At 37.6% G+C, this 24,557-nt stretch overlaps 1 long non-coding RNA gene across 3 annotated transcripts; it reads right to left on the minus strand.

The window, feature by feature from the left end:
* Window positions 1–18,597: 18,597 nt before the first annotated feature.
* On the minus strand, window positions 18,598–20,922 carry LOC137198004 (uncharacterized). 3 transcript variants are annotated; one of them, XR_010931558.1, is made up of 4 exons: window positions 20,243–20,922; window positions 19,922–20,080; window positions 19,492–19,843; window positions 18,598–19,295 (listed from the first exon to the last, which is right to left on the minus strand). It is a non-coding gene; the product is annotated as an uncharacterized lncRNA (long non-coding RNA). The 3 variants fall into 3 exon arrangements; XR_010931557.1 differs by having other exon boundaries at window positions 19,492–19,581; window positions 19,736–20,080; window positions 20,243–20,919; XR_010931556.1 differs by having other exon boundaries at window positions 19,492–20,080.
* Window positions 20,923–24,557: the final 3,635 nt, after the last annotated feature.

The following is a 24,557-nucleotide window of genomic DNA, read 5'->3' on the forward strand; positions in this document are numbered from 1 at the left end:
GCTGGCTCTGTTGTGAAGCTTTTGGTTTCCTTGAAATGGAACAACTAGTGTGGAAGTGGTTTAATAACACCAACCTTCACAAAAAGAAAGAGCCATGTGACCATGAGAGCCATCATCACCGCATTCTATATTTGCTTCTCTGTAAATAATCGGAGCAGCACATCACAATGGGGAAAAGTTGTTTTTTTTTAATTAGGAAAAGTCAAGACAACAGCTTAATCAGACAGGTGGTGATTTGTGAGGACACCAAACAAGCAGAGGCAACTCTGTCTCCAACAAATTACATTTACATAGGACTGAATTGTTTTCCAGTTATATTGCTTAAACAAATGTAAATACTGCTACTATGTTTAAATGCAACCCTTCTCAAATGAATGAAGTGCTACATTTAAGTACTGCACCAGAGTTGTAGAGAGGTGGTTGGGTAGATGGCAGGCATACGAAGCGGTGGATGTTCACATGAGAGACCAAGGTTCGCATCCAAACTCACATGTTTAGGCAATGAAAGACCCAGTTTCAGTTTTGGGGTTTCAGTTTAATGTTAAATGTCTCGTACTTACTTTTTTCTGTGTTAAACCAAGACCATGATCTTTCTCTGACCTTAACCAAGTGCTGCCAGTGTCTAAACATAACCATAAAAAGTTTAATAATGCTGCATTTACAGGCAGATATTGTTCTGCAAGATCAGATATTTTGGCAAAAGAAAAAAAAAAAAAAAGAAATACATTTCCTTTGAACATTTCAATCTGACTGACTTGACACACTAACTTGCCAGATACATTCATAATCAGCATTTTCTCATTATGTTAACAAAAAACATAATTCAAGCAGCATTACGTTTCCTCCAAAATGTATTAGCTGTTGCAATTTAGTCGTATACAATAGTAATTTCTAGGAGACAGGGTTGGCAGAGCAGCACCAGATCAAACATCAGACTCAGCTTTGTTTAAATGTCACCAGCTGGACACCCAATATGGTCTACACTAAGTTGATGTTAGTTTAAAGATCAATACTGATCAGCTTGACTATATTGAATAAGACTGAAATAAAAAGTATGACTAGTTAATTTGTCCATATGTCCATCTTTCATATCATCTTTTAGCTTTTTATTCATTGATGGAAATTAACTTTTTTTTTAAATAGTTTTTGTTTTCAAAGGTTGCTTTTTATTTAGTGTTTGTCTTGATTTTGTTGTTATATATAATATATCTTGAATCTACATGGAGCTGTATACTGAGCCCACTAAGGTTCCTGCACTCCTCTTATCAAAAAGTGTATTTCCTCTGTTTTCTTGTCTTGCCAACACAGTGATGGCACACTGAACAATGTAGCACAGATGGGGCTCTCACAACATTAAATCCTTCACTTGGATTTGATCTTGAAGGATCTTGATACCCTGCTGTCTTTCTAAAACAAACGTGTCTAGTTTTTCACCTGATTGTGAGAAAATAAAGCTCAAGAAGGCTGAGCAGCTTGAAGCACTTATTTTCTGAGAAAATATTCTATTGCTGAAAAAAATCCTGCCTGGTTTTCTCTCCAGTTGTCTCTTGTTCTTGCAAAATCTATCCCCAAGTTAGTCAGAACCTATGAGGTGGATATGAGGAAGAAATCATACTGATGTCTAAAATTTTAATTGTCATTTTTTCCCCTAGCTGCTTTAATATCTTCTATGGATTACAAATTGTAATGATGCACATGAAATCAGCAGCCCACAAATACACAAAGAAACAGAAGTGCAGCTAAAATAGGCTGTAAGATATATAGTTTTCAAAATAAAACAACGTTAACGTCCTTGTATTTCCTAGGGAACAGTGATTGAACAAACATAATTTGAGGAAAATGAGCTTGGGTACTCCATCTGATAGCATACAGGTACAGGGATATGAAGTGCCTCTTTTGACTCACATAAAATTGTCTTTCATTTACAGAGCTGTGCTAAGAGCACACAAGTAAAAATGGTTTATGTATTGTTGTTAAATATGCAGCAACAACCATGACCTTCCTTACATTTAAAGAAATTTTTTTTTTTTTTTTTTTTGAAGGAAAAGAACATTTAAATATGCATTATCTCCTCAGCATACTGTATGTGCAAGGCCCCAGTTTGACTCATCTGGCTACAGAAAACACTGGATGGGATGAAGATAGTCTCTTGGCATTTCTGATAACTGAAGGCCATGTCTTTTTTACTATTGATGAACATCATTTCAAGCCAACACAACCTCTTATAACCCAATAATTGCAGATACATACACTACACACTACATAATACATGAACGCTAGCCAACTGCTACCACTGAAGACACTGTGGTCATGTCCTCAGTATTTCGCCTGCAAATTTGGGGATTTGAACAAACTGAGAGGCAGTTTACATTCTAAAATCACAGATAAATTACACATGGCGGTATCCTAATTAATTGTGATATTTCTTTAGAGTCAGTACCTTGATGTGTCAGATGTGTCTGTTTTGAGGCAAAACAACTTAAATTACAATAAAGTAAGTGGATTTTGCATTTTATGACATATTCGTGACTATGGAGAATTGTTTAAGACTTCATTTAAACCATCATGTTGGTAAAAAACTACACTGAATACGTCACTGAACAGGTAAATGATTAAATAAAATGTCCATAAATAAATACATTTACAGATCTTTTGTGTCTTGGTAAATTGGCCGTACAACCACAGTATTTCTAAAATGTAAATGTTTTTAAAGGATAAGGCTTGTGTTATTCTACATTTTTCTGGTTTCAATGAATTCTATGAGAACACCAGAACTAACAGTGTGTTAGTCCATTTCTCGATATTTTCCGACTTCCCTACCCTGTCTTTAGCCCCAAGCCCAATGGTTCCTAGTGATGTGAATCTTTAAAAAAACATTCACAAATATATAGTTTCATTTTATTTAAAAGGCTCAATAAAGCACTAAAACAGCTGGGCACTGTAGTTTTTAGCAAACTTTGCCAAACCAAGAATAAAGATTGCATTGTTGAGGACTATTTTTAGTAGCGTTGCTTACACACCACCCATGAACACTAATGTGTTTATGATGCACAGTTGACAATGAGGACTATTTGCATGAGCTATGCTTTCAATGACCATGCTAATAAGATAGCATAACATGTTACTATATACTGTAGCTCCACTCCAACTGTTGCAAATACAGTTGCTGTGATGCATTTAATACTTTTGAAATAGGTTCTGTCCTTTTAGATATGGTCAGGTTGTCATAAAGGCAGCCTAGAATTTAAGGAAAGTGGCTCTCTTTAAACTCTATACGGGAGAAAACATTTGTGCAGACAGAACAAAAGCATAAAATTGCAGTTCAATGCAATTATGTCTAAAAAGTCTGGTTTGTCCTTGTGGTGCATATTTTTCTTTTTTCTTGAACACGAGCCCTAGGCCCTTCTTTTTCTGGACATGCTCTGTGGTAACACCAGTCTGCCCTCACTGATTAGAGGTCCTCAAATAACAGTGAAGGTGATTTGCACTGGAGGTGGCCCTACTGCAAAGCACAATCTACATCCTTCCAGAGCAAATGGACAGATGTGAAATCTGGTGCTCCCCTGCAACATCCACTCATTACACATATTGTGTAGACCTCTTGAAACACAAAACAGGGAACAAATACACATGTTCACAGTAATGGAAAGGAGCTTGGACGTCACACCAGCAACTGCAAGGTTCAGAAACTGACCTCTGATCTTCAGTCACTGATTTTTACTTAATCTGCTCGTGGACAGCCACAGTTGCACTCACTATTTCAATGGAAATTTTGATATCTTATTCCTCTTGTTCTGGGTCAATAAAGTGAGGACACATCATAAAAAACATCTAGTATTGATGTCATCTCCTCCAACATTTTCTCTATTAAACCTGTTACTTTACGTGCATATATGCAGATGTTTATTTTTCATACATCTAGACAATCTCATGTAAACATATTTAACACATATCTCTCTTTGCTCAGTCCCTTGAAATGTTCCTTAAATGAAAAGAACTGCATTAATAAACTATTACCCTGCATCTTTGACTTTAAGTAACATTTCACTTAACAAGGGGGCTGAGGGCCCCCTTGAGGAGGCAATCATTGAGGACTCAAGATCACACCCTCTCTAATTTACGGGATTTTATGACATGACATGAAAGGCTATTTACGTTCAAACATTTACAGATATATTGGAAGATGGATTTTTAAAGGTTATGCCTGATATGTTCTAGACTAAATATCTTTCAGTAACATTAATTGTTTTTTTTTAATTTGGCCACCTTGGGGGCAGTAAAACAAGCTGTAACCAACTTCAACATACTATCATTTCATTAAGTTGTTGTGGTGAATGTCTTAGCAAACAGTTGCTTATTTACACATCTAACAGACTCATTTGGAGTCGTGTTTCTGGCCACTTGATGAATGTGAGTCTAATATTTGCTCTCCTTTTAGTTCTGTTTGTCTCTGCCTACTCCTGAGAAAAAATATCTGCCTCCTTCTTAGCTTCTCAGCGCTCGACTATGTTCATCAGCTAGTTGCTAACTGTGTCTGTCTGCTGTGTGATGCTGAGTAGGTAGTGTACAGTGTTGTTGTCAGAGCTTTTTCACCAAAAACAGCTGCCTTCTGTGGCTGGAAACAAGCTTAATGAGAGTGGTGAGACTGAACCACTACAGTAATATTGCAGGTCATAAAACTAAAACAATGAGCTGAAAGATATTAAAAGGCTCAGTAGAGCTGAGCAGAACGGCAGAGTTGGTGAATTCTCTGTGGGTTTGTCCCCTTTCAGATTACATTTAGTCATTTAACCCATAGTTCTGTAAAAAATATTGATAGGTGCATCTTTAAAATTCAATAACTTTTAAGCAAAAAACTAAAAATATTAAAATAGACTGGATTTAGTAAATCTGAAAAGTATTCCAGCGCACACCAGGATATTAGGATTGACACTATTTTATTAAGGAGTTACATTAAAAAACAAAAGGAGAGAACTATGCGTTTCACACGTTGCATCAGATTGACTCTGTGCTTGATCGCCATCAGGTGTGTCTTTAAACAGTTAGATGCTGATCAACAGAGGATCCAACAGGTTCATACACAGCATCTCATTTTCCAATACAAATGCACTTAAAAAGTAAACAACAGGCAACAGTGACTATGATTCTACCTTACAAAATTAGATATAAATATACATTGCTATAAGGCTCAATTCCCCAAAATAATGAGATACAATTAATGATACTTTTTTTATTTATTGTATTTGCCCTTCATCAGCTGGCACCCAGGAGAGAGGCACTGCTGTGCACATGGTATTTTCAGTTTTTTTAAACAGGATTTTGTATTGTATTCTCCACCACAATTACATGCCTGGCAGTGAAAAGAGGGCTTTTATTTTTAATGAGTTAAAATTTTCAGAGAATGGAATTGAACAACAATAAAATGGGCAATATAGTTGTTTTTTTTAACACTACAGAGTTTGGCTGGTGTGTCTGAGGTGTTTGTGTTTTACTGGGGGCACTTGAACACATGATCTCTATGTCTAAAATCATATCGTCGTATTTTGGCTGCTTTGTGGGTCCACTGCTTAAATGATGTGCTGTTAACAGGTCAAAAATGGGATGACTTTTGAAAAACTGCTAATAAACTGTAAAACCATGGAAATTCTCATTTTTCTGTATCAACAGGCAAATTTGCTGATGATGGATTATGGGATGTCTATCAGCAATTGATGCAGTGATGCAATGGATTTGCAAAGTGTGAGATGTATCACTATAGTGCTCTAAAAGCAAAATAAAATGTGGTATGTTGTAAACATAAAAGGGTATACAGTATTGCACAGCACAGTAGTAACCTGAGCAATGACCTGGCCGTTATTGGTCTAATCATATTATAATGCAAGTTGGTGTGGATAGATTAAAAGTTTCATAAGGACTGAGGGGACTCTCTTTTCAAATAAGGTAACATTATGGGAAATGGTTGGCTGACAATATACGGAGAGACCCCTACCTGATAATCACATTTGTGGTGTGGGAGTTATTCACTTTTGAAGCTTAAAATGTTTGACTTTTACTTTTGGCACCACTATCGGGTGTATTGAGGCCATTTTATCTAATTTTATGTGCCGTGCAAAAAAGTCGGAAAATAATAAATCAGTGCAACGACAGCATGATTTCAGGCCTACGGGCTTGAACTTCTACAAGAAATTATACTGGAAAAAATTACATTTCCTGACCTCCTGAAGTGAAATAACAGTCCTCCCATCCACACCGGGCTGAGGTGTTAATACCTCCCACTGCCTGAAAATACTGCTATAGCCTCCAACTTATAATGACATCCATTATCTGAAAAAATGTGTAATTACTATGAAAGTTGATGAGAAATCATGTTAAAGATATTTCGGGCATTACTGTAAAATGAGGCTAATATTGACAATGAAGCCACACTATCAGCATCCAATTCATGGGAGCAGCTGCAGGCTGTGAGACTGCACAGATTACACTCCAGTGTCTTTTTATCTTTGAGGCAGAACTGCATGTTCCCACCTGACTGGACTTTGCTGGATGATGACAGAGCGGCCACACACATGCTCTACTCAAAAAATTCAGCTGTGCTTCCTGTGAAGTAAGTGAATCATTTACTGTTTTTGTCAGTCGGGGTGGTGGTGTAATGCCTGCGTTAATAACATCTCTCACTCACAGCGGCTTATCTCCTTTGAAATGATCCAGAACACAGATGACTCATATGATTCCTGTTCCTTATTGTTGTTTTTTGAAGACATCTTTCCAGATGCTTTGGGATGTCTGACAGACAACTGTCTTTTTTGGCAGACCATTGCTGCTGCTGTCTGTCAGAAGAAATGTATACATAATATAACATATCAATTATTGTCTATTGGCAATTTACACAGTAAATTGCTGTATAATGTAAGGCTTTTTAATTAATAGCAACTTGGATTCCTGGTAGTTGTCATTATATGATATTTCAACATCATATACAGTTACACACGTTACACATTAGAATTTTGAAGGCTGGCTTTAACGTCACTAAATATCTTGACATTTAACTGCTTTTAACTGCTTTTAGTCAAAAGACAAAATAAATTACAATAAAAGGAATTAAGTATTCTCCCCCAGAATTTCACACCTGGCGGTGTCGAAAGGACTCTGAGTCAAGATTCACACCATAACATATAGATATAATATTTTCAGAAAAAATAATAAAATGTATTTATTTTAAATACTAGGAAAATTTTACTGAGTTTGGTTGGTGGCTTGTCAAAAATGGTTTGGTTGATGGGGGTCTGCTAGGATATGCTAGTCTCATGAACCTGTATGTCTAAAATCCTGTTTGGACGACTGTATATGTCAGTTACTGCTATGGTTCCACGGTAACAGGTAAAAAATGGGAAAAGTGTCAAAAAAACCCAAAAAACTATTGATAACTAATTCAAATGATGCTTCAATAAGGATAAGTTTGATTCAAATGGAGATAAAACAACAAACCTGTGCTCACAGAGTCATTTTTGTCTAAATGACAAATTTCCATCAAACTAAAACAACTGTATTATACTTTTTTATCTGAAAATCGTCAATTTTTACACAAACAAAAACAACAGGTACAACAAAGTAGCTCTTAGTCCTGCACAGTGTATGTTGAAAGATAAGGTTGCCGATATTCTATATATTTTTTTTATCATCAACAATCCTATGAAAAAGCTAAAATAAACACTAAATTGATCCTACCTATACCACCACGTACTGCCTGTGTATCCAAAGCCTGATATATCTTATTCCTCTGTGCCGTAGAGCTCAATTGTTGTCCAAAAACTATTAAAAACACGTCAGTGAGCCACACTGTTGCACTGGGTGACCTGTTCCTTCATTACCATGAACACACACACCATCCTGCTGCCAGAAATACTCATTAGAGCACCAAATGCATATTAATCCACATCTGAAAATAGTCCCCAACAAATGCACTATTTTCTCCTGTTTGAGTAATGTGTGATAAAAAAAAACTGCAGTGACAAGTGGTTTTAGGAAATACCTGAGCTTCTTTTTTTTTTTTAACTGAACTATATATTGTATTTGTCAGCTGTTTTTAAAGATTGCCATTTAAGCATTGGGCTTGAAACTCAGTGCTACAGACAGGGTACGGAAGTCAGAAAAGTATTGAGAGACTAACATATTGATGGTTTTCGTTTTCTCATGGGATTCTTTGACAGTAAAAAAAGTTAACACCTTGAGCGTTTTCCTCCGACAGCACCAGAGAGAAGAGAGCCACCCCTCTACCTGGAGTGAAAGCCAGGGACGGGGCAGTCAAAGCAGCAGCGGTGTCATAACTTGTTGACTTCTGGCCTGGTGCCACCACTCATGATGTACTGTTGATGTACTGATGTGATATACGATAGGGAGTTTGCACAGTGGGTTTTATTTGAAAATTGACCTGATGCTATATGCTGTTCCTGTGTCTGACTTCCTGTCTGGCTTGATCTGCTCTGTGCAGCTTGACGTGGCAAAAATATACTGGGCACGTATGGTTGTATTCTGACCCAATCAGGAGGTGCTGCGAAAACGCCAGTCTTCCCGTTCATTTGAATGGGGGTAGTGCGTTTAGGCTGCAGGGGTTTTGGCTGCAGCAGCACCACACTGGCCTGCAGTGAGAAAGTTGATCCAGAGTCAACTTTTGGAGAAATGCAACCCCAACTCTCTTTGTTTTCGTTGACAAAAAAGAGGAGACAAAATATTATAGAATCACAGGAGACATAAGCAGCATGTTAACAATCTGTGTGTCTACACTGAAGGCATTCAGGTGCAGTGTTGAGTGTAAGTTATCCATGTGTATATAGTGTGAGTGAAACGTGAGCCATTATGTGGCCTGTGTAGACAGCTATATTGATTAAAGTAGCAGTGTATAACGTTACCTTTCCTTATCATGGTTGTTGTTACTCTAGCAAACCTTTGTTTAACCTTTAATACTGATGCCATGTAAACTAGCTTGCTAGACAGTTATTTTGTTAACCTTATGTCATTATTAAGTCCATGGGGCACATGTTTCTTTTCTTGTTAACAGTGACCTCAGATCTTTTTTTTTTTATTGCAAGCAGATTGCAGTTGGTGTGTGTACAGTATTCTTTTCAGTTGTATTAGGCTAACTACTTTTATTTCCTTTGTTCAGAACAGAAAGGTAAGTTTGTATTTTGGGCAACCAAAACATTGGTTTCAAAATGTTGCATTGTCTGTACAGCTCTCATTGTTTTATAATAGTTTTAAAGAGAGTATTGGGCCCCAGTTGTTGAATTGTGTTGGTTCAAAATAAATATGCAAATCAGAACACATTCCATGTCTGGATGTTAGGGATGTGCAGAGAGCCTGGTATTTGTATTTGTATCTATATTTGTTGAGGCAGCAGAATTATTTGTATTTGTATTTGTATTCGATTAAAAGTGGAAAATCCTGTTTTTGTTTTTATTACGCTTTTAAATTTAGAAAATTAAAGTGTTTTTACATCCTAACTTTGTGGAAAGGAGAAGGGGAACAACAGGTTATGGAGAGTTCATTGAGAGCACTTTGCTTGTGTCAGTAGCTCAGCTTTATTTCTGGGGAACACCCCCAACTCCAGGAGTGATGTCCAAATAAGGAAATGTGTATCATGTAGCAGGTGGATGTGACTCCCCTCGTGGCGACCTGCTGATAGATGTAATAGCGGAGCAGAGGACAGAGACTGAGATAGCAATGTAACCGACCTGCATGCTGGTATTTTCTTCCTGAAAACAAATAATTTCAAAAATATTTGTATGACATAAATATTCGTTAAAAAAAAACAAAAAAACAATATTTGTGCTTTGCCGAATAACATATTTGTATTCAGACACACCCCTACTGGATGTATTCCTTAAATTGATACCATCAGAAGAGACGCTTCCTGCAAAGCTGTATTGTTAATCATTCAACCTGTGTTTTTCATCTGATAATGATAAGATTAAATCTTATGTGAAATAAGTTTGACTAAAGTGACAAAAAACTATTGGTTTTGGCTCAGTTAGATTGACTGAAATGTTCGATAATCTGATGGCTAAAAAAGAGTAAAATGTCAACAGTTTTCATTGACTAAAACTATACGAAAATAGTTATGTAATTCTTTGACTACAATAAGACTAAAATGCCCAGACTTTTGAATTGAAATAAAATTGGCTTGAACAACATAATGATTTTTGATGTCTGAGGACTCTATTCTTATTTAGTGGATGCCATCCTTGTTTGGGTCTCCTTATGTGTGAAACTGAAGGAAGCAGTTTTTTTGATCTGTGAAGCACAAACTAACATCACACTTGATGCATGCAGTTGTTTTATATCCATCCTTTCAATGCCTGCAGCGGCCTCTTTTTTCAACTTTCATTGGCAAGTGCCCTACATTATCCTTGTCAACATCAGGAGGGGGAGCATTGTGGGCCATCTTTTTCACACTGGGGCTTTGTGCTCTTGCCTCATCCATGGATGATCTGCCTCTCTTCAGGGTATTGATTTGGATGAGAGAGGTTGCCAGCTGTGCCTGGAAGTGCCTCCTGTTCATGACTTCCTTTACAGGGATCTGCAGGATTCTACAGTCACGCTTGAATTGTAGCCAAGCATTGACCACTCCAAGGATGATAGTGTGCCAGAAAATGTACAAATACCAGCGTGTGGACATAATGTGGAACTTGTACTTGGCTGTAAAGGAATCAAGCAAATCAATTCTACCCATGAGTCGGATCTATGTCTTTACAGTGGATGGTCTGCTCATTTCATTGAAGGACCTGGTGGATTTGTCCCATCAGTCGACCTTGTCAACTGGGTGTGGACCAACAAAAGTGGAGAGAAGAGTAACTGATCGGGTGTCATACTACCTCACAGCACGGATGCTGTGACTTTGCTTAACTCTGAAGTCAAAGCTCCTTCTGCCTTATTTCAGCTCCTTCTCTTCTGTTAACCTGAGGTTTGGCACATAGTGTACTGCTCCAACAAAGTGGATTTCACACTCAAGGAGTTTGACGATTCTGCAAATACCTTGTAGTTTTGTCCTGCAAGAAGTGTTGATGCAAGCTTCATGACTATATCTGATAATCCTAGCTCAGACTCTGCACATTTACACTGCACACTCCCTTGGTACACGTCAAAGTCACCTGTTTGCAAAGTATGCCTGAGATTCCTGTTCTTGTCCAAACCTTAAAGCCCCAGGAATGGGGTTTCCTACGCATGTATTGTCTGATTCCACTGAACTTCCCCTTAAAAGGAATCATCATTTCATCCACAGAGTTATGCCACTCTGGCACTATCTGTAAGCATTTCTCTCTGAATACATCCAACCACGGCCTAATCTTCAAAAGTTAGTCCTTCTGTTCATCTGAAGGCAGTGATGTTGTTGACAAAATGGATGGATGACAGCAAGTACTGGAAATGGTTACGAGGCATAATGTCAGCTACAGGGCCACAGCGTGTCGGCTTCCCAGTAAACCCTGACACCAGGCATTTGTACTATACTCATTCACGAGTACATGCCTATCATTTGTTCTAGCTCTTTAACAGATATGTCAGCAACTGTCTCATATTTCTGGGGACTGTAATCATTGTTCTTGACCATCACATTCTGAAGCATCTCTGAGCTCACAAATCTGCAATTGAACTCTTTCTTTAACCAGTGAAGCTTTTTGCCTTCTGCATTCTGACATATCCTCACTGTTACTGTTCATGCTTTCTGTCTGTCTGTCTGCCTAGTTCTCACTTTTTCATTGTCAGGTGAAAAGTCTTGATCCTGACCATCCTGTGCTATGTTTTCTATGTCATCACTGTTCTCTGACTCAATCTTAAAATCACTTTTATCTCAAATTGACAATGGCATCCAATACATCCTGAACTAAGTACATTCTTGCTCTCTTTGTCACTGACATATCTAATGCAACACACACACACACACACACACACACACACACACATACCTGTACAATACCTATATATATATATACAGTGTATTGTCTGTTAACCCTAACCCTATATATATAGGATTGATTAATTTATTCATGACTCAGTGATGGGGCCTTTTGTGTGAATAAGTGATGCCCATTGAAGCCCAGTGTTGGATTTTTGCAACATTGAAAGAAATCCCTCCAAATTATGTGTATTATACTTTTTTGTTTTTAATTATGAAAGTTTTCTGTCACTGAACATCTTTAGAATAAAGGAAAAGAATAGTACAGGTCAAATACTTGGAAATTTGTTGAAACTGGTTCAAAAGAGAGAGCTGGGAGCTCAGTGGGAAACAGCCATGTTGTTTGAACTTGGAATGTTGTATGTCTTACAGTATTAACATTTTCTGGCCAAAAATGTTGCTATGATACAGTTCATAGTCTGGGGTGTTGGGATATATATTGTTTGTCCACATTCAGTCAGAAATAGGTACTACTAGACACTTTCAAATATATGTTACACTTTCACAACTGTGGGCCTCTGGGGCCTGGGGGTTAATTGTGCTTATTTATGTACCACTGATCAAAACTGTGATAAAAAAAATCACATGTATACAGCTCTGAACTAGTGATTAAAATACCCTCCATTCACAAGTCACACGTGAATGTAACCTTTCCCGATTGAGCTGTGGACACAAGCTGCTAGAATACCAGCCATGCAGCGAATGGCAAATAACATGGATGAATGCATTTTAGCCTGCTAATTTAATGACAAACTAACTCATTAAACTCTCTGTGCTTAAACCAAATACGGACATCAACCTTCATAACAGAGAGGATGCTGCAGAAAGTCATATTTCGGCAGGACTTAGACTAATTGGAAGAGATGGATGCAAGCGGAGCTTAGAGGAGGCATTTGTGAAGGCATAGAAGTAAATACCAAGACAAAATGATTCCCATGACTGCACTAAGTCTTCCTATTTAATACTTATTGCCTGGACCTTATTCATTACCACAAGTATGTTTCTCTCTTGCCACACAGTTTAGTTTACTTTTATGCTTCTCCAACTTTGTTGCAACATCAGCTTAATAGTAATCCTTTAGATCGGTATTAAGATTCTTTATTCATCTCTCTCTTTTCACTGATTGTTGAACTTAGTCTCTTGTACCAATACCTCATCTAGTGATCCTCTGGGTTAAAAGATACATGGCTGTAAGGATAGTTGTTTATTTGTATTTGTCCACACAAAGTGGATAGTAAAATGCTGCACAAAGTATGTGTTGATGAAATCTGTAAGCTTTTAAAAAGCCCTTTGTATCCAGTTCCAGGCACAACAGTCAATACCCACTTCTTTCCATCTAATGGTCCGCCTCTTAGGGAAATACAAAAGCTGCAAGCCAGGGCCTAATTCTTTATTTGCTGTTTTGCAATGATCAATTTGGGCTATTTTCTAGATTAGTTGACTAGAAACGTTTATAAAAGGGAAATATTTTGAAATTAAACTTGTAGCTATGTAATACAAGGAGGGAGGGCCTAGACTATTATCCCTGATGCCTTTATCTTTACAAAATAGGATGTACAATAAACAATTGCATCTACCACTGCACTTAATTTTCTCCATTTGATTATAGCCCATTACACAAATAAGGATATAACAATAAAACAAGGTCTTTATCATTTTCATTCTTCCTTTATTTGGAACTGCTTACTGGATGCCGCTGAGCTCGGCAGTTGATTTGAGTTTTGCAAATTGAACTTTTTCTCATTTATGTGCCAGTGCTTGTAGCAACACCTGTTCCAAACAGGAGATATCCTTCAGCGTGACACTGCAGATAGCCTGCGTGATCACAGAAATCTTATTTAATGTGTACCTGTGGATTCTCCCAAGCCGTGTTTCTGAAGGTCACTCTCTTCTTAGGACCCACTTTTTTTTGGCAACAGTCACAGCACTGAAGAGTTCTTTCCCTATAAAAGAAGCACAAACATACAAAATTTGTGAAAGTTAGGGTTAGTTTTTTCATAAAGCCAATTTGTCTAACTCTCTAATCCTCCTCCTCTGTGATCAGGTTAATTTTAGAGAGGGCAGTCAATCAGAAATAATGGCTTCTATCTGAATTCACTTCATCAGTTCAGTCCATGAAAAGAGTAAAAATGTTTTATATTCAATGTACATCAACAGCTTTACAATTGACTTTCAAACTCAGAGAGCTGCGGAATAAATCATTACGACATAGTGGAAGCGAATAATATGCAAGGTCCGATAAGAACAGTTACACTAAATGATGATGTTTGACTGACTCTGCTTTATGTTGACTGTGATAATGCCGAGCAGACGTGAACAGCAAAGTGTTGTTGTCATTCCTGAGAGGCTGTAACGAAGCCTGGACGACAAGCAGAGTCAAACAGAAGGACACTGTGGAATACTAAACACCCGAGTCAATGCCAGCTGATGGCTCATAACAGATTGAGTGATTCAGCCCCCTGCAATCCCAAATCCAGATAGATCTCAGGAGTTTTATCAGCATCTGGAAGCACTGAGATTCATCCGGACGTCTGCTGGCCCAAAAGAAAGGAAAACTTTGCATTTGAAAGTGAGCTGTTTGCATTTTACATAAAGATTTCATACAGGCTGCCCATATCAATCTCATTTTGCAGACAGAGTTCTTAGGTGGTGATGAATGTGACAGAAGGGACGGAGATGCTATTGCAGATTCTCTCCAACAGCATACAGATGAAACAGATGCAGAGTGCACCAACATCAGAAGTTTTTTCATTGCACTTTTAGAAATCAGCCTGAAAACAACACACTCTCCTTTTCACCTGTGAGGTACTAGAATAAAAAGCATGCAATCATAAAAAAAGAAAGGAATCTTAAAAAGTTACTTTAGAATTATAATTAGTAAAGAATAACATGAAAGATCATATGATAAAAATAGAGACGACATAGAATTGTACATTCAGAGACATGGGGCCCTATATTACGCACCAAGCACAGCGCAAGTGTCTTTGTTAGTTTAAGACCGACACAGTTGTCATTTTCCTGTCCAGCGTCCACATTGTTAAAATGGCAAATGCACTTGCGCCACTCAGAGCACCCATGGGCGTGTTGGTCTTAAAATCAGGTGTGGTCAGGTGCATTGTTGGTGCATTGCTATCTTGAGGCAGTAGAGAGCGACTGCGCTATTGACCTACAAAAGCCTGGTCTAAAGTCAATGGCGCATTGTTTCACTGTTATTTTAAGGGTGCATTATCATTGTAGTAATATGTGCCTACAGAGGCAGGTGCACAACATACACTCTGCTTCTTACACACACAGGACGCACAGCAGCACACAAACATGCAAAAGATTACAAATAAAAGGATTACAATGTGAAAGATTATTATTGTGTACATTAACATATTTTTTAAATACATGTCATAATGCTAAGTCATAATATTTATCAGAATTAACTAATCACAGAAATGACGGATTAAATAGTCTAATTAATTGACCAAATTGTGGCAAAACACAGAGGTATTTAAACAGGCGGAAAACAACGGATCAGACACAGATCGACTTTCCCGCTGCATCAATACATGATGACATGAGGTGAAAACAATGATTAAACTAAAGAAGGAAATAAATCTGCACAGCTTCTAGCTGCTGCCAGTAGCAGGATCAGAACCTTGAGGAGCTGATAACTGTGTTGATGATTCTTTACATGTTTAAAATATTCTTTCACATTTTTGAGAGTACAGTGATCAGGTGTCCATACTTTCAGCAATTAAAACCCTCTGATTTGACCTGTCACTCCATGACTGAAGAAAACGATTGTAAAGAAACCAAAGCTGTCATTAAAAAAATAAACCTTTTCAAAAAATAAATGAAAATAAATTTGCAACAAATGAATGAACAAGAGCTTAAAGTGGTGGTCTGGGGGTGACCACAGGAGGATCCAGGAGCAGCAGTGTGCTCGTTATGGATTGTGCGCTTTCACTTTGAGCACAGGCAGATCTGTTTCCTCTGCAGAGAAGCACTCCTTCTCACTACTTGGCAAATGTGCCATCATAATAGCAACCTGCCAAGGTGCAAGCACACCTGGCTCTTAAAGGGAATGGGAGATGACACTCTGATTGGTTTATTGCATGTTATGCCGAAAACACATCCATGATTAATTAGGAGACAATGGACAACCCCTTTGAACCATGCGCCTGGCGCAGCGACCATTTTTTCCACCGTTAAAATAGCAAAGTGGATGTGGACACACCCTCAATGTAATTGCGCCGTGCCCTTCAGACCATGCTTGTGCTTCAGAACAGCTTTTACAAGAAAATAACTCCAAGATATGTGAACTTGGTTAATAAAGTATATTACATATATATATATATATATATATATATATATATATATATATATATATATATATATACATATATACATATATACATATATAATTAATATATATATACATATATACATATATATATATATATATATATATGTATGTATATATATATATATATATATGTGTGTGTGTGTGTGTGTGTGTGTGTGTGTGTGTGTGGTGTGTTAATTTATATCTAACATATTTAAAACACATTTTAATGAAAAACAAAACAAAATAAAACAAAGTAAAAAAGTAACCTCTGAAAACAAGACCTATGATGTAATATATTACATTTTTCATTGACAAATAAAAACTAAATGTTAATGTGACGGATGGACAAATCAAAAATTAATCACACACTATGGCCTACCTCCTGATTAGTACAAGAGTATCCTCTGCCACCAAAAAACCTCTGTAGATTTCTGAAGTTGATTTAGCTGTTTGACTTGTTGTACTACCGTTAATAAGAAGCATCTTTTCAGTAACGTTCTGTTTCTGTCAGTAATGTTGGCAGCACGGCCACATTTATAAAAAGGTAAACTAACATAACATCAAGTGCTGTGGATGTGGATGTAATGTTGGCGTCACTTTCAGTCTGATATCTTTCCTGTTGCTATCAGAAGAAATAAGGCAGTCAATCATCTAAATCTTCCTCCAAATGTTTGCTTAACAAATATTGAGGTTATCTGATGTTTTTGCTTCTCGTCGCCAGCTAATAAAACAACATTGTCTCTCTTGGAATAAAAAGTAAATATGAGTTGTAGTCTCAGAAGCTAGCTTCATCTAATGCCACTCCTCATAGTGATTTTGAAAATGATTGATCCAATAAAGGGGATATTAATGCTTGAAGATATTTGGTTGATTGACAGGTGTCGCAGATTGTTACACTTGGCTGTGGTGGTTGCTACTTTCTTGCTTCACCTCAACTTTTTACAAATATGTATATAGATTTTTTGTTGTTGTATTTTTCTTCTTTTTCCTTTTTGTGAGAACTTCCACATGCCACATGGCCAGATACATAAAACTTTATGTGGGTTCACTACTGAAACTACTACACTATGCACAAGACAAGAAATATGTGCTCTTCTGCAGTTTTATAAAGTCGTGCATAAGCATAGTTTTGTTCAATTATTCGTTATCATTGTCAAATTGTATACACATTCATCAGACATATAGCTTGCTATTACTATTTTGGGCAACCGCTATATATGGCTGTGGATATTTATATGATGCGTTTTATTATATCAGCACATCAACTTGTAAAACCATCATCAGCACTGATTTCTCAATCATGTGCTTTTACAGGCTGATTCAGTTGCACTGATGATTTATGGAGAGCTGTAAAAAAAAATGAAAATCTTAAGTGTTGTTCATCACTCATGCATTTACTAACAGAGCTGGTTGTGTTATCTTCACAACCAGTTTTTATAATCAAATCACTACATTAACACATTAATGATAAATGACACATCCTGCATGGTAATAACACGACTCCCAACACAGAAACAACAAACATAGGCAGACGTGCTGGTTGGATCATCTCTTCTAAAAGTATTTGTCCAGCTGACATATTGAACGCCCGAGAATGAAAAAGTATTGATGTCAGCCTCCCCGTTCCTTCATGGACATCGAGGGAACTATCAATAAGATTGATTCACGTAGAAGGAGACTGAGAGAAGGAAATTACAGGGTCAAAAGATCAAGGGCATTATGCTAATATTCTCCATCAATAAATGGAGCACTTTGCGTTTATGGTCAGTGCGTTGAGTGTTGTATTAAGAATAAATGTCACAAGGTTAAAGCTATTAGGACAAATGTCTACAGTGTATAAAATACATCATCAGCTGAAATCACAAAGTGAGGATGCAAAAAAGAGCACTGTATCCATACTTAATAAGTCTGCAAATTGGTTTTCAATACTGAAAATTAAATTCTAGTACTGAGCATGAAAACTAACAGAAAGGGATTGTGAAGAATGAAATAGGAAGTCACAATTACAAGACTACATTGGCAGAAAACAGGAGAGATATTAAATCAGATACACAAATATTTAATGTAATATATACTTTGTGTTCTAAATATGTTGTATGTTTAATATGTTTAATTTAATGTCTTTCCTGTTCTTTGGGATGCTTCAATCATCAATCAAATACTGACGCAGTATAGGACCATTTGGGGGGGGGGGGGGGGTTAAGCCGCAGATCACCACATCACTGCATACTGGTGGGTGGGGATGTATCATCAAAGCAGTTTCCCAGTTTTGGTGAGGTGCTGGGGGGACACTTTCCTGAGACTACAACTGGGGTGGAGCCTCTTGCTACCATGCCGGTTGAATCCTGTCATACAGTGGATGGTGCCAAGATTGGGACCACCACTGGGGAAGTCCTTTTTGTTGCCATGGGGATCAAGGCATGTTGTAACGGCAGTACAAGCGGGAATTATTTATCACGATTATTCATTGATTTTAGGGACAAAATATTTTTACTGCATTTTCACATTTAAATAAACAGAGTTCTGCTTTCACTTTCATGTTGTGCTACATTCCTGCTAATGTGCAAATTTTTGCATCAAAATAAGACTGGTCCTTATTCACAATGCAACTCCTAGAAGCAAAATATAAATAAAATTGTACCAAAACTTTTTACCCAAAATTAAATCAACAGAGCACTGCTTTCACTTTCACACTGTGCTACATTTCTTCTAATTAACACATCTTTGCATCAAAATAAAACTAAAATAGGGTTCTTATCCACTTGAATTCAGTGCATCTCCTAGAAACAAAATATAAATAAAATTATACCCAAAATACAGGCTAACTAAAAATAAATATGCCATCACAGAATGCAACCAAATGAAAACAATTCAGGCCTATGCAGAAAAGGCAACACAGGTGTGGTTCCCTCAGCGGTCTTGAAGAAGCTCCCAAAGGTCTTCCATTTCTTTGAAGGCGTTGCATCCTAAGTGGGGTCCGGTCTCCATGTGGGGATCAGTTGGGCCCATCTCCTTGAAAAGAAAAAGTATGGTGAATAAAATATGAATACCAAATCCAATCTAATGAAACGTATTTAACATCCATATCCAGAGAGTAGATTACAGCACATTACAGCACTTGATTTCATAACACATTTTTAATCAACTTCATTTCATTTATTTATAATAAACTCTGTATCTATATGTAATCACAATAATTACTTAATACCATGCCTGCAGGCGCAGTCCTCGCCAACTCAGAAGTATGTCTGGCTAGGATTGGTGCAACATTATCCTCACTAACATATCTTAGCTTGTACTGTGGATCAAGAGCAGAGGCCATGTCAAGTAGTTCTTGTGTCAGTAAGTCCAGTTTGGTCTTGATGGCGCATGTTAGGTCTGGATCATCATCCTTCACTTTCAGGATAGAGGAGCTGAAAAGGTGAAGGACTGGCTTTACAAAGGAAACATACTTCTCATTGGAAAGCGCATCAGTAAACTCAGTCAGAGGGTTGAGGGATTTGTTGATGGCCTCCAGGATGTCAGTGTCCTGCCATGGAGGGATGAGGTGTAGGACCTTTCTGTCAGTAGACAGGACATGAGCAATAGCCCTCTGCTGCTCCAAAACTCTTTCTATCATGACCTGCCTCGATCCTCACCTTGTGGGGCACTCTGTCTTCAGTGTATGCTCTGGAAGCTTCAGCTCCCTTTGTGCCTCTACTAGCTCCTTTTTATGCCTCTGGCTGTAGGAGAACTGTTAACCAGTGTTTTGCAGAGGCCCACTGTATGGTCAGTCTGAGGGTCTCTCATTGCATTCTCTAAAAAAGAACATTTTTTTGTAAATGTAAAACACGGAATACAACCTCATCTGCCTCTACTACTGTTATTAACAAAGTATTCAAACACATATAACCGCAGATTACATAAAATTAATCATTATTCATCATCATTTTTTTTTGTTAATATATCCTGCTACTCACCTATAGCTAGATGGAGCCTGTAGACTCTCCTGTGTGGTCATGTGGGAAAATTTCATTGTAAAATCACTTTGGATGTAATGAATTGTCAGGCTCATGTATGGCTTTACTGTCTTGCTTGACCATTGGTCAGTGGTAGTTGCAAAGTATTCAACAGCTGTGACATCCTTCTCTATTTCCCCTTGATGTTTTACATACAGCACAGGTAATGCCACTTTGGAGAAATAAATGCGAGAGGGGATCACATATCTTTTGTCCAGTGTGTGGACCATCTTCCTGAAGTCTTCATTGCTCCCAGTGTTTATTGGACACATATCTTTGGCCAAATGGAATGCGACTGCATTGGTTATTTTAGTCTGTCTTGGGGAGCTGGATGGATACGTTGACACGCTGTACAGGATTGCTGTTATGGATGTCTGAGTTGATGTTGGACAAGGACGGGGATTCCGTGAGGTAATGTTAGCAATGTTATTCTTGGCCTTCATGCATTTATCATACTGCAGTTTGTGGTGTTTTTTAAGGTGGTTGAACAAGTTAGTTGTGTTGCTTTGCAGTGCAGGCACAATTCTAAAGCACTCCTTGCATATGATTTGTTCTTGGTTAACATCATTTACTCCAAATCTGAAATACTTCCAAACAATGGATGATGATTCATTTTGAGGGAATAGCTCATCGCCTTCTGCTCCAGATATCTGATTTTCGTTTTGCCCATCTACTCTCTGTTGTTTATTGCTCTTCTACTCTGGACTGCAGCCGCAACATCCAGAAAATTTTTGCACAGGCTGCTGCTGCAGGGTGTAGGGGTGTTCTATGAGCGCATTTTAAACGTCAATATCGCAAACAATCATGCTCATTTACTTGTGGGAAGCCAAAATCATATCAAGATTAACATTCATTTAATTGTGCAGCCCTAGTATTTATGTCCAATTACATAGTCTGTCACTGTTCAGTAAAAACCCATATGAATGTAGCAAGGTGTGAGATTACCCAGTGGTTTACACTGGAACCGGTTTGAAGCCAAGAGTTGCAGTTTATCAGCTTATTGGTGCCATCTTTTCCATTTGGAGCCAGGACTTTCCAAATAAGGAGTGCGGGGTGTTAGGGCTGTCACTTTTTATTCGAAATTCAAACTTTCATTCAAACATTAATTGAAAATTAAATATTGTAACTGTAGTGACCTGTTCAAATTAAAAATTTACATTCTGTAATCACAACAGCCCATTTGAAGTACTTTGCCTTGTGATCCAACAGAGGGCATTCTTAAAATTCCCTAGAAGCTTGACCTATTGCATGCTCTTTGATCTGTAAAAACAAATAATAATGAAAATAATTAGTAATAAATAAATAAGTAAAAATGATAAATACAAATGGAGAAGAGCAGTAGCAAGCAAAGCTGTGCAGATCAGATAATCACAACACCGATGCATCTGAGAAGCAGTGTGTGGAAGTATTTTGGGTTCTACACCATAGATGGCAAAATTACCAACAACAATAACTATGTTTGCCAACTTTGTAAAAAGCAGCTGCCTTACTCTACAACGACAACAAATCAGAGGACTTACCAGCTAGCTTGCCACACAAGTGAGGCAGCGGAAGCATTAAACAAGTGGAGTAACATCAACTCTACAACCTCGTCTGACATGGTGCAATCTCAAGACACATAGTGCAGCTGTATGACACCACACGGCAAGATATAAAGATTATACTGAACAGTAAGACACTCTCTCTGACCACAGATGGACATGTCTGGCCATATATATGCTGACGAAAGTCACAGTAAATTGTATCTCCAACACATTACAGTATACGGGTTGTGAATTAATTTGAACAAATTACTTATTAGTTTGACTTTGTTTGAAATAGTGACAGCTCTACAGGGTGTTGCCTGTCACGCTCTGTAAACACGCTCTGTTACCTCAGGCCGACACACTTGCCAGCTTACTGTGAATACTGAGCGGTGCACCCTTGGGCTAACGTTAGCTACTTTAGCTAATTGTGCTAACAAAGGAGGTAATGTAATCTTGCCCACACAGCAGACATAACAGCTACTATAAATCTTAAAATCTTATTAACAGAGCAATAATTTACAAAATCACCACTAGCACACTTGTTAGAGGGTCTGTATTTAGCGATTAAAACCATAATGACTTGCTGAAAAAAATGATTGACTTAGTATTTCTAGAGAGAAATTGAGGCTTTTTGAATAGGAGATAGTTGGAGCAGCGATTGGTGCCATTACACTTTAAGGTACTTCCACATTGGGAAAAACCATGTAAGTCCATATTTGGTCACTTTTGGGTTGAATGCTTGTTTACAGAAGAGTTGAAAAAATTTCTCTCCTTTGTCTTAGGCTAATAAAACTTTATACAAATATTTCAATATTATATTTATAAATATTATATTATTTCATATTATATATGTTTAAAATGCTTTTTTTTTTATTTCATGAAAAGCTAACATTTTGGAGATACGTGGTTTTCATTTGACAACACCAACACATTATAACCTCCCCTCTTCTCCAGCTATCACCTCTCTCCGTTGACTCAATTTCAGTGGCATTCCAGTGATGTATCATATGAGCTGAAGAATAGAGGGGAGCTTATCGTTTTCCGCATTTCAAGTTGAGGTTACGGTAAATAGTTGAAGTATCTCAGTACTTAACATAAATAAAACCACACCAAAGAGTAGCTATATTTGCCAGAATTTTTGTTGTTGTGGCCTGGGGTTCTCTGTGGACAGTCGACCAGCAGCTGAGCCTCTCAGATAAGCTCCCAGCCAGAGAGAGAGAGAGAGAACAAAAAAAAGATGAGTGAAATAAAGAGCAGGCCAACAGCGCTGTGTGATTGAGAAGGGCTCCATTTCACAGTGAAAAAGCAGGCGGAGGAGGGAGGAGGTCGCAGTCAACAGAATGGAAATGGGAGAGTAGTGGTGGGGGGGGCGGGGATAAAAGGCACAACATAGTATTAGGATACGGCCTGTGGGAGCTTTTTGTGGGAGGGGGGATGGGACAAAAGTTGTGAGAGCATGTCGGTGACTGCACCCTTCAGTGCCGCACTGCAGGGAAGGCGAGTTTGGTTGGTCTCACTCTAATGGTGGTGACAGCGCTGAGTGCTGAGATGTTCTCTCCGTCTGTCTGTCCATCTGACTTTTTGTCCATATCTCTCTCTCTCTCATCAGTTTGCGATAAAGTATACACTTTACATATACACACACATATGTGTGTATATATATATATATATATATATATATATATATATACACACACAAGTATACACATCAGCTGTTTGAGCATTTTAATAGTCTTAACCCATTGCCTTTAGATATTAAAATACTTCAATATATTTACTATATTTTTTCCCTACTAATGTATATAAAATGTGTTACATTTGACATCATTACTACTTCAGACTTGGCAGAAGTCTGTATCGCCCTACTGACCTTATGCGTTTCAGCAAATAGGAAGTGCTCCAATTACTTTGTTTTGGCTTCTATCTTCTTGTCTACACAGGAAGTAGGAATGTGTTGTGCTGTGACCAACTTGTGACTGGATTGAATATCTGACTAATATCTGACCAGTTTCACAACACACCATACAGCATTAAAGATTGTTATAACTGGAAGAAAGTGAGAAATGTTCTTTCACAGCAGTTTATGTGGCAGCGCTGATTAGATCAGTTCTCCCACACAGTGCTGGGATCAGCCTGTCATGTTACTGGTCAGATTGGGTATGGATTTGTGTTATGATGTGTGACAATATGATATCAGAACGGAAGCAGTCTAAAAGTTGCTGTTCAGAATATTTTCTTCGTATTTTTTCATCCAAAGCACAGAGTATAAACCTTTTTGACACAATATCTCATATTTCTCTATGAGGTTCAATAAATCTGATATGAACAACATCAGTCCAGTTTTCCATGACATGAGCTTGTTATGATGCAACAAGCTGATTATTCAACATATATTAATATATTAATAAAATATCTATCATATATTACATAGTTGGTTGAAAATTTGTATTTTAATAATATTTATAAATCAGCTTTCAGACAAACAAAACAAAAATCAGCTGTTTTAGAGATTGTGACGATAAGTTCAGCATCAGTGCTCTTGAAAGCAGCTGTAATCGATATTTTTATAATAACAATGTATGAAATCATGTGTAATGACAGGTGCGGATCGTAGTGATGAACCTACAGAAAATTATCAGCTACTTTACGGAGCTTCAGAGAGAGTTTCAGCTCATTGTTTAACTGTCCGACTGCAACTTTGCTGTTGAAAAAGCTCTAAAAACTGTACACCACCTGCTCAGGACCAAACG

This window comes from Thunnus thynnus, chromosome 15, assembly GCF_963924715.1.
Source record: "Thunnus thynnus chromosome 15, fThuThy2.1, whole genome shotgun sequence".
In the NCBI taxonomy this organism is placed as follows: Eukaryota; Metazoa; Chordata; class Actinopteri; order Scombriformes; family Scombridae; genus Thunnus; species Thunnus thynnus.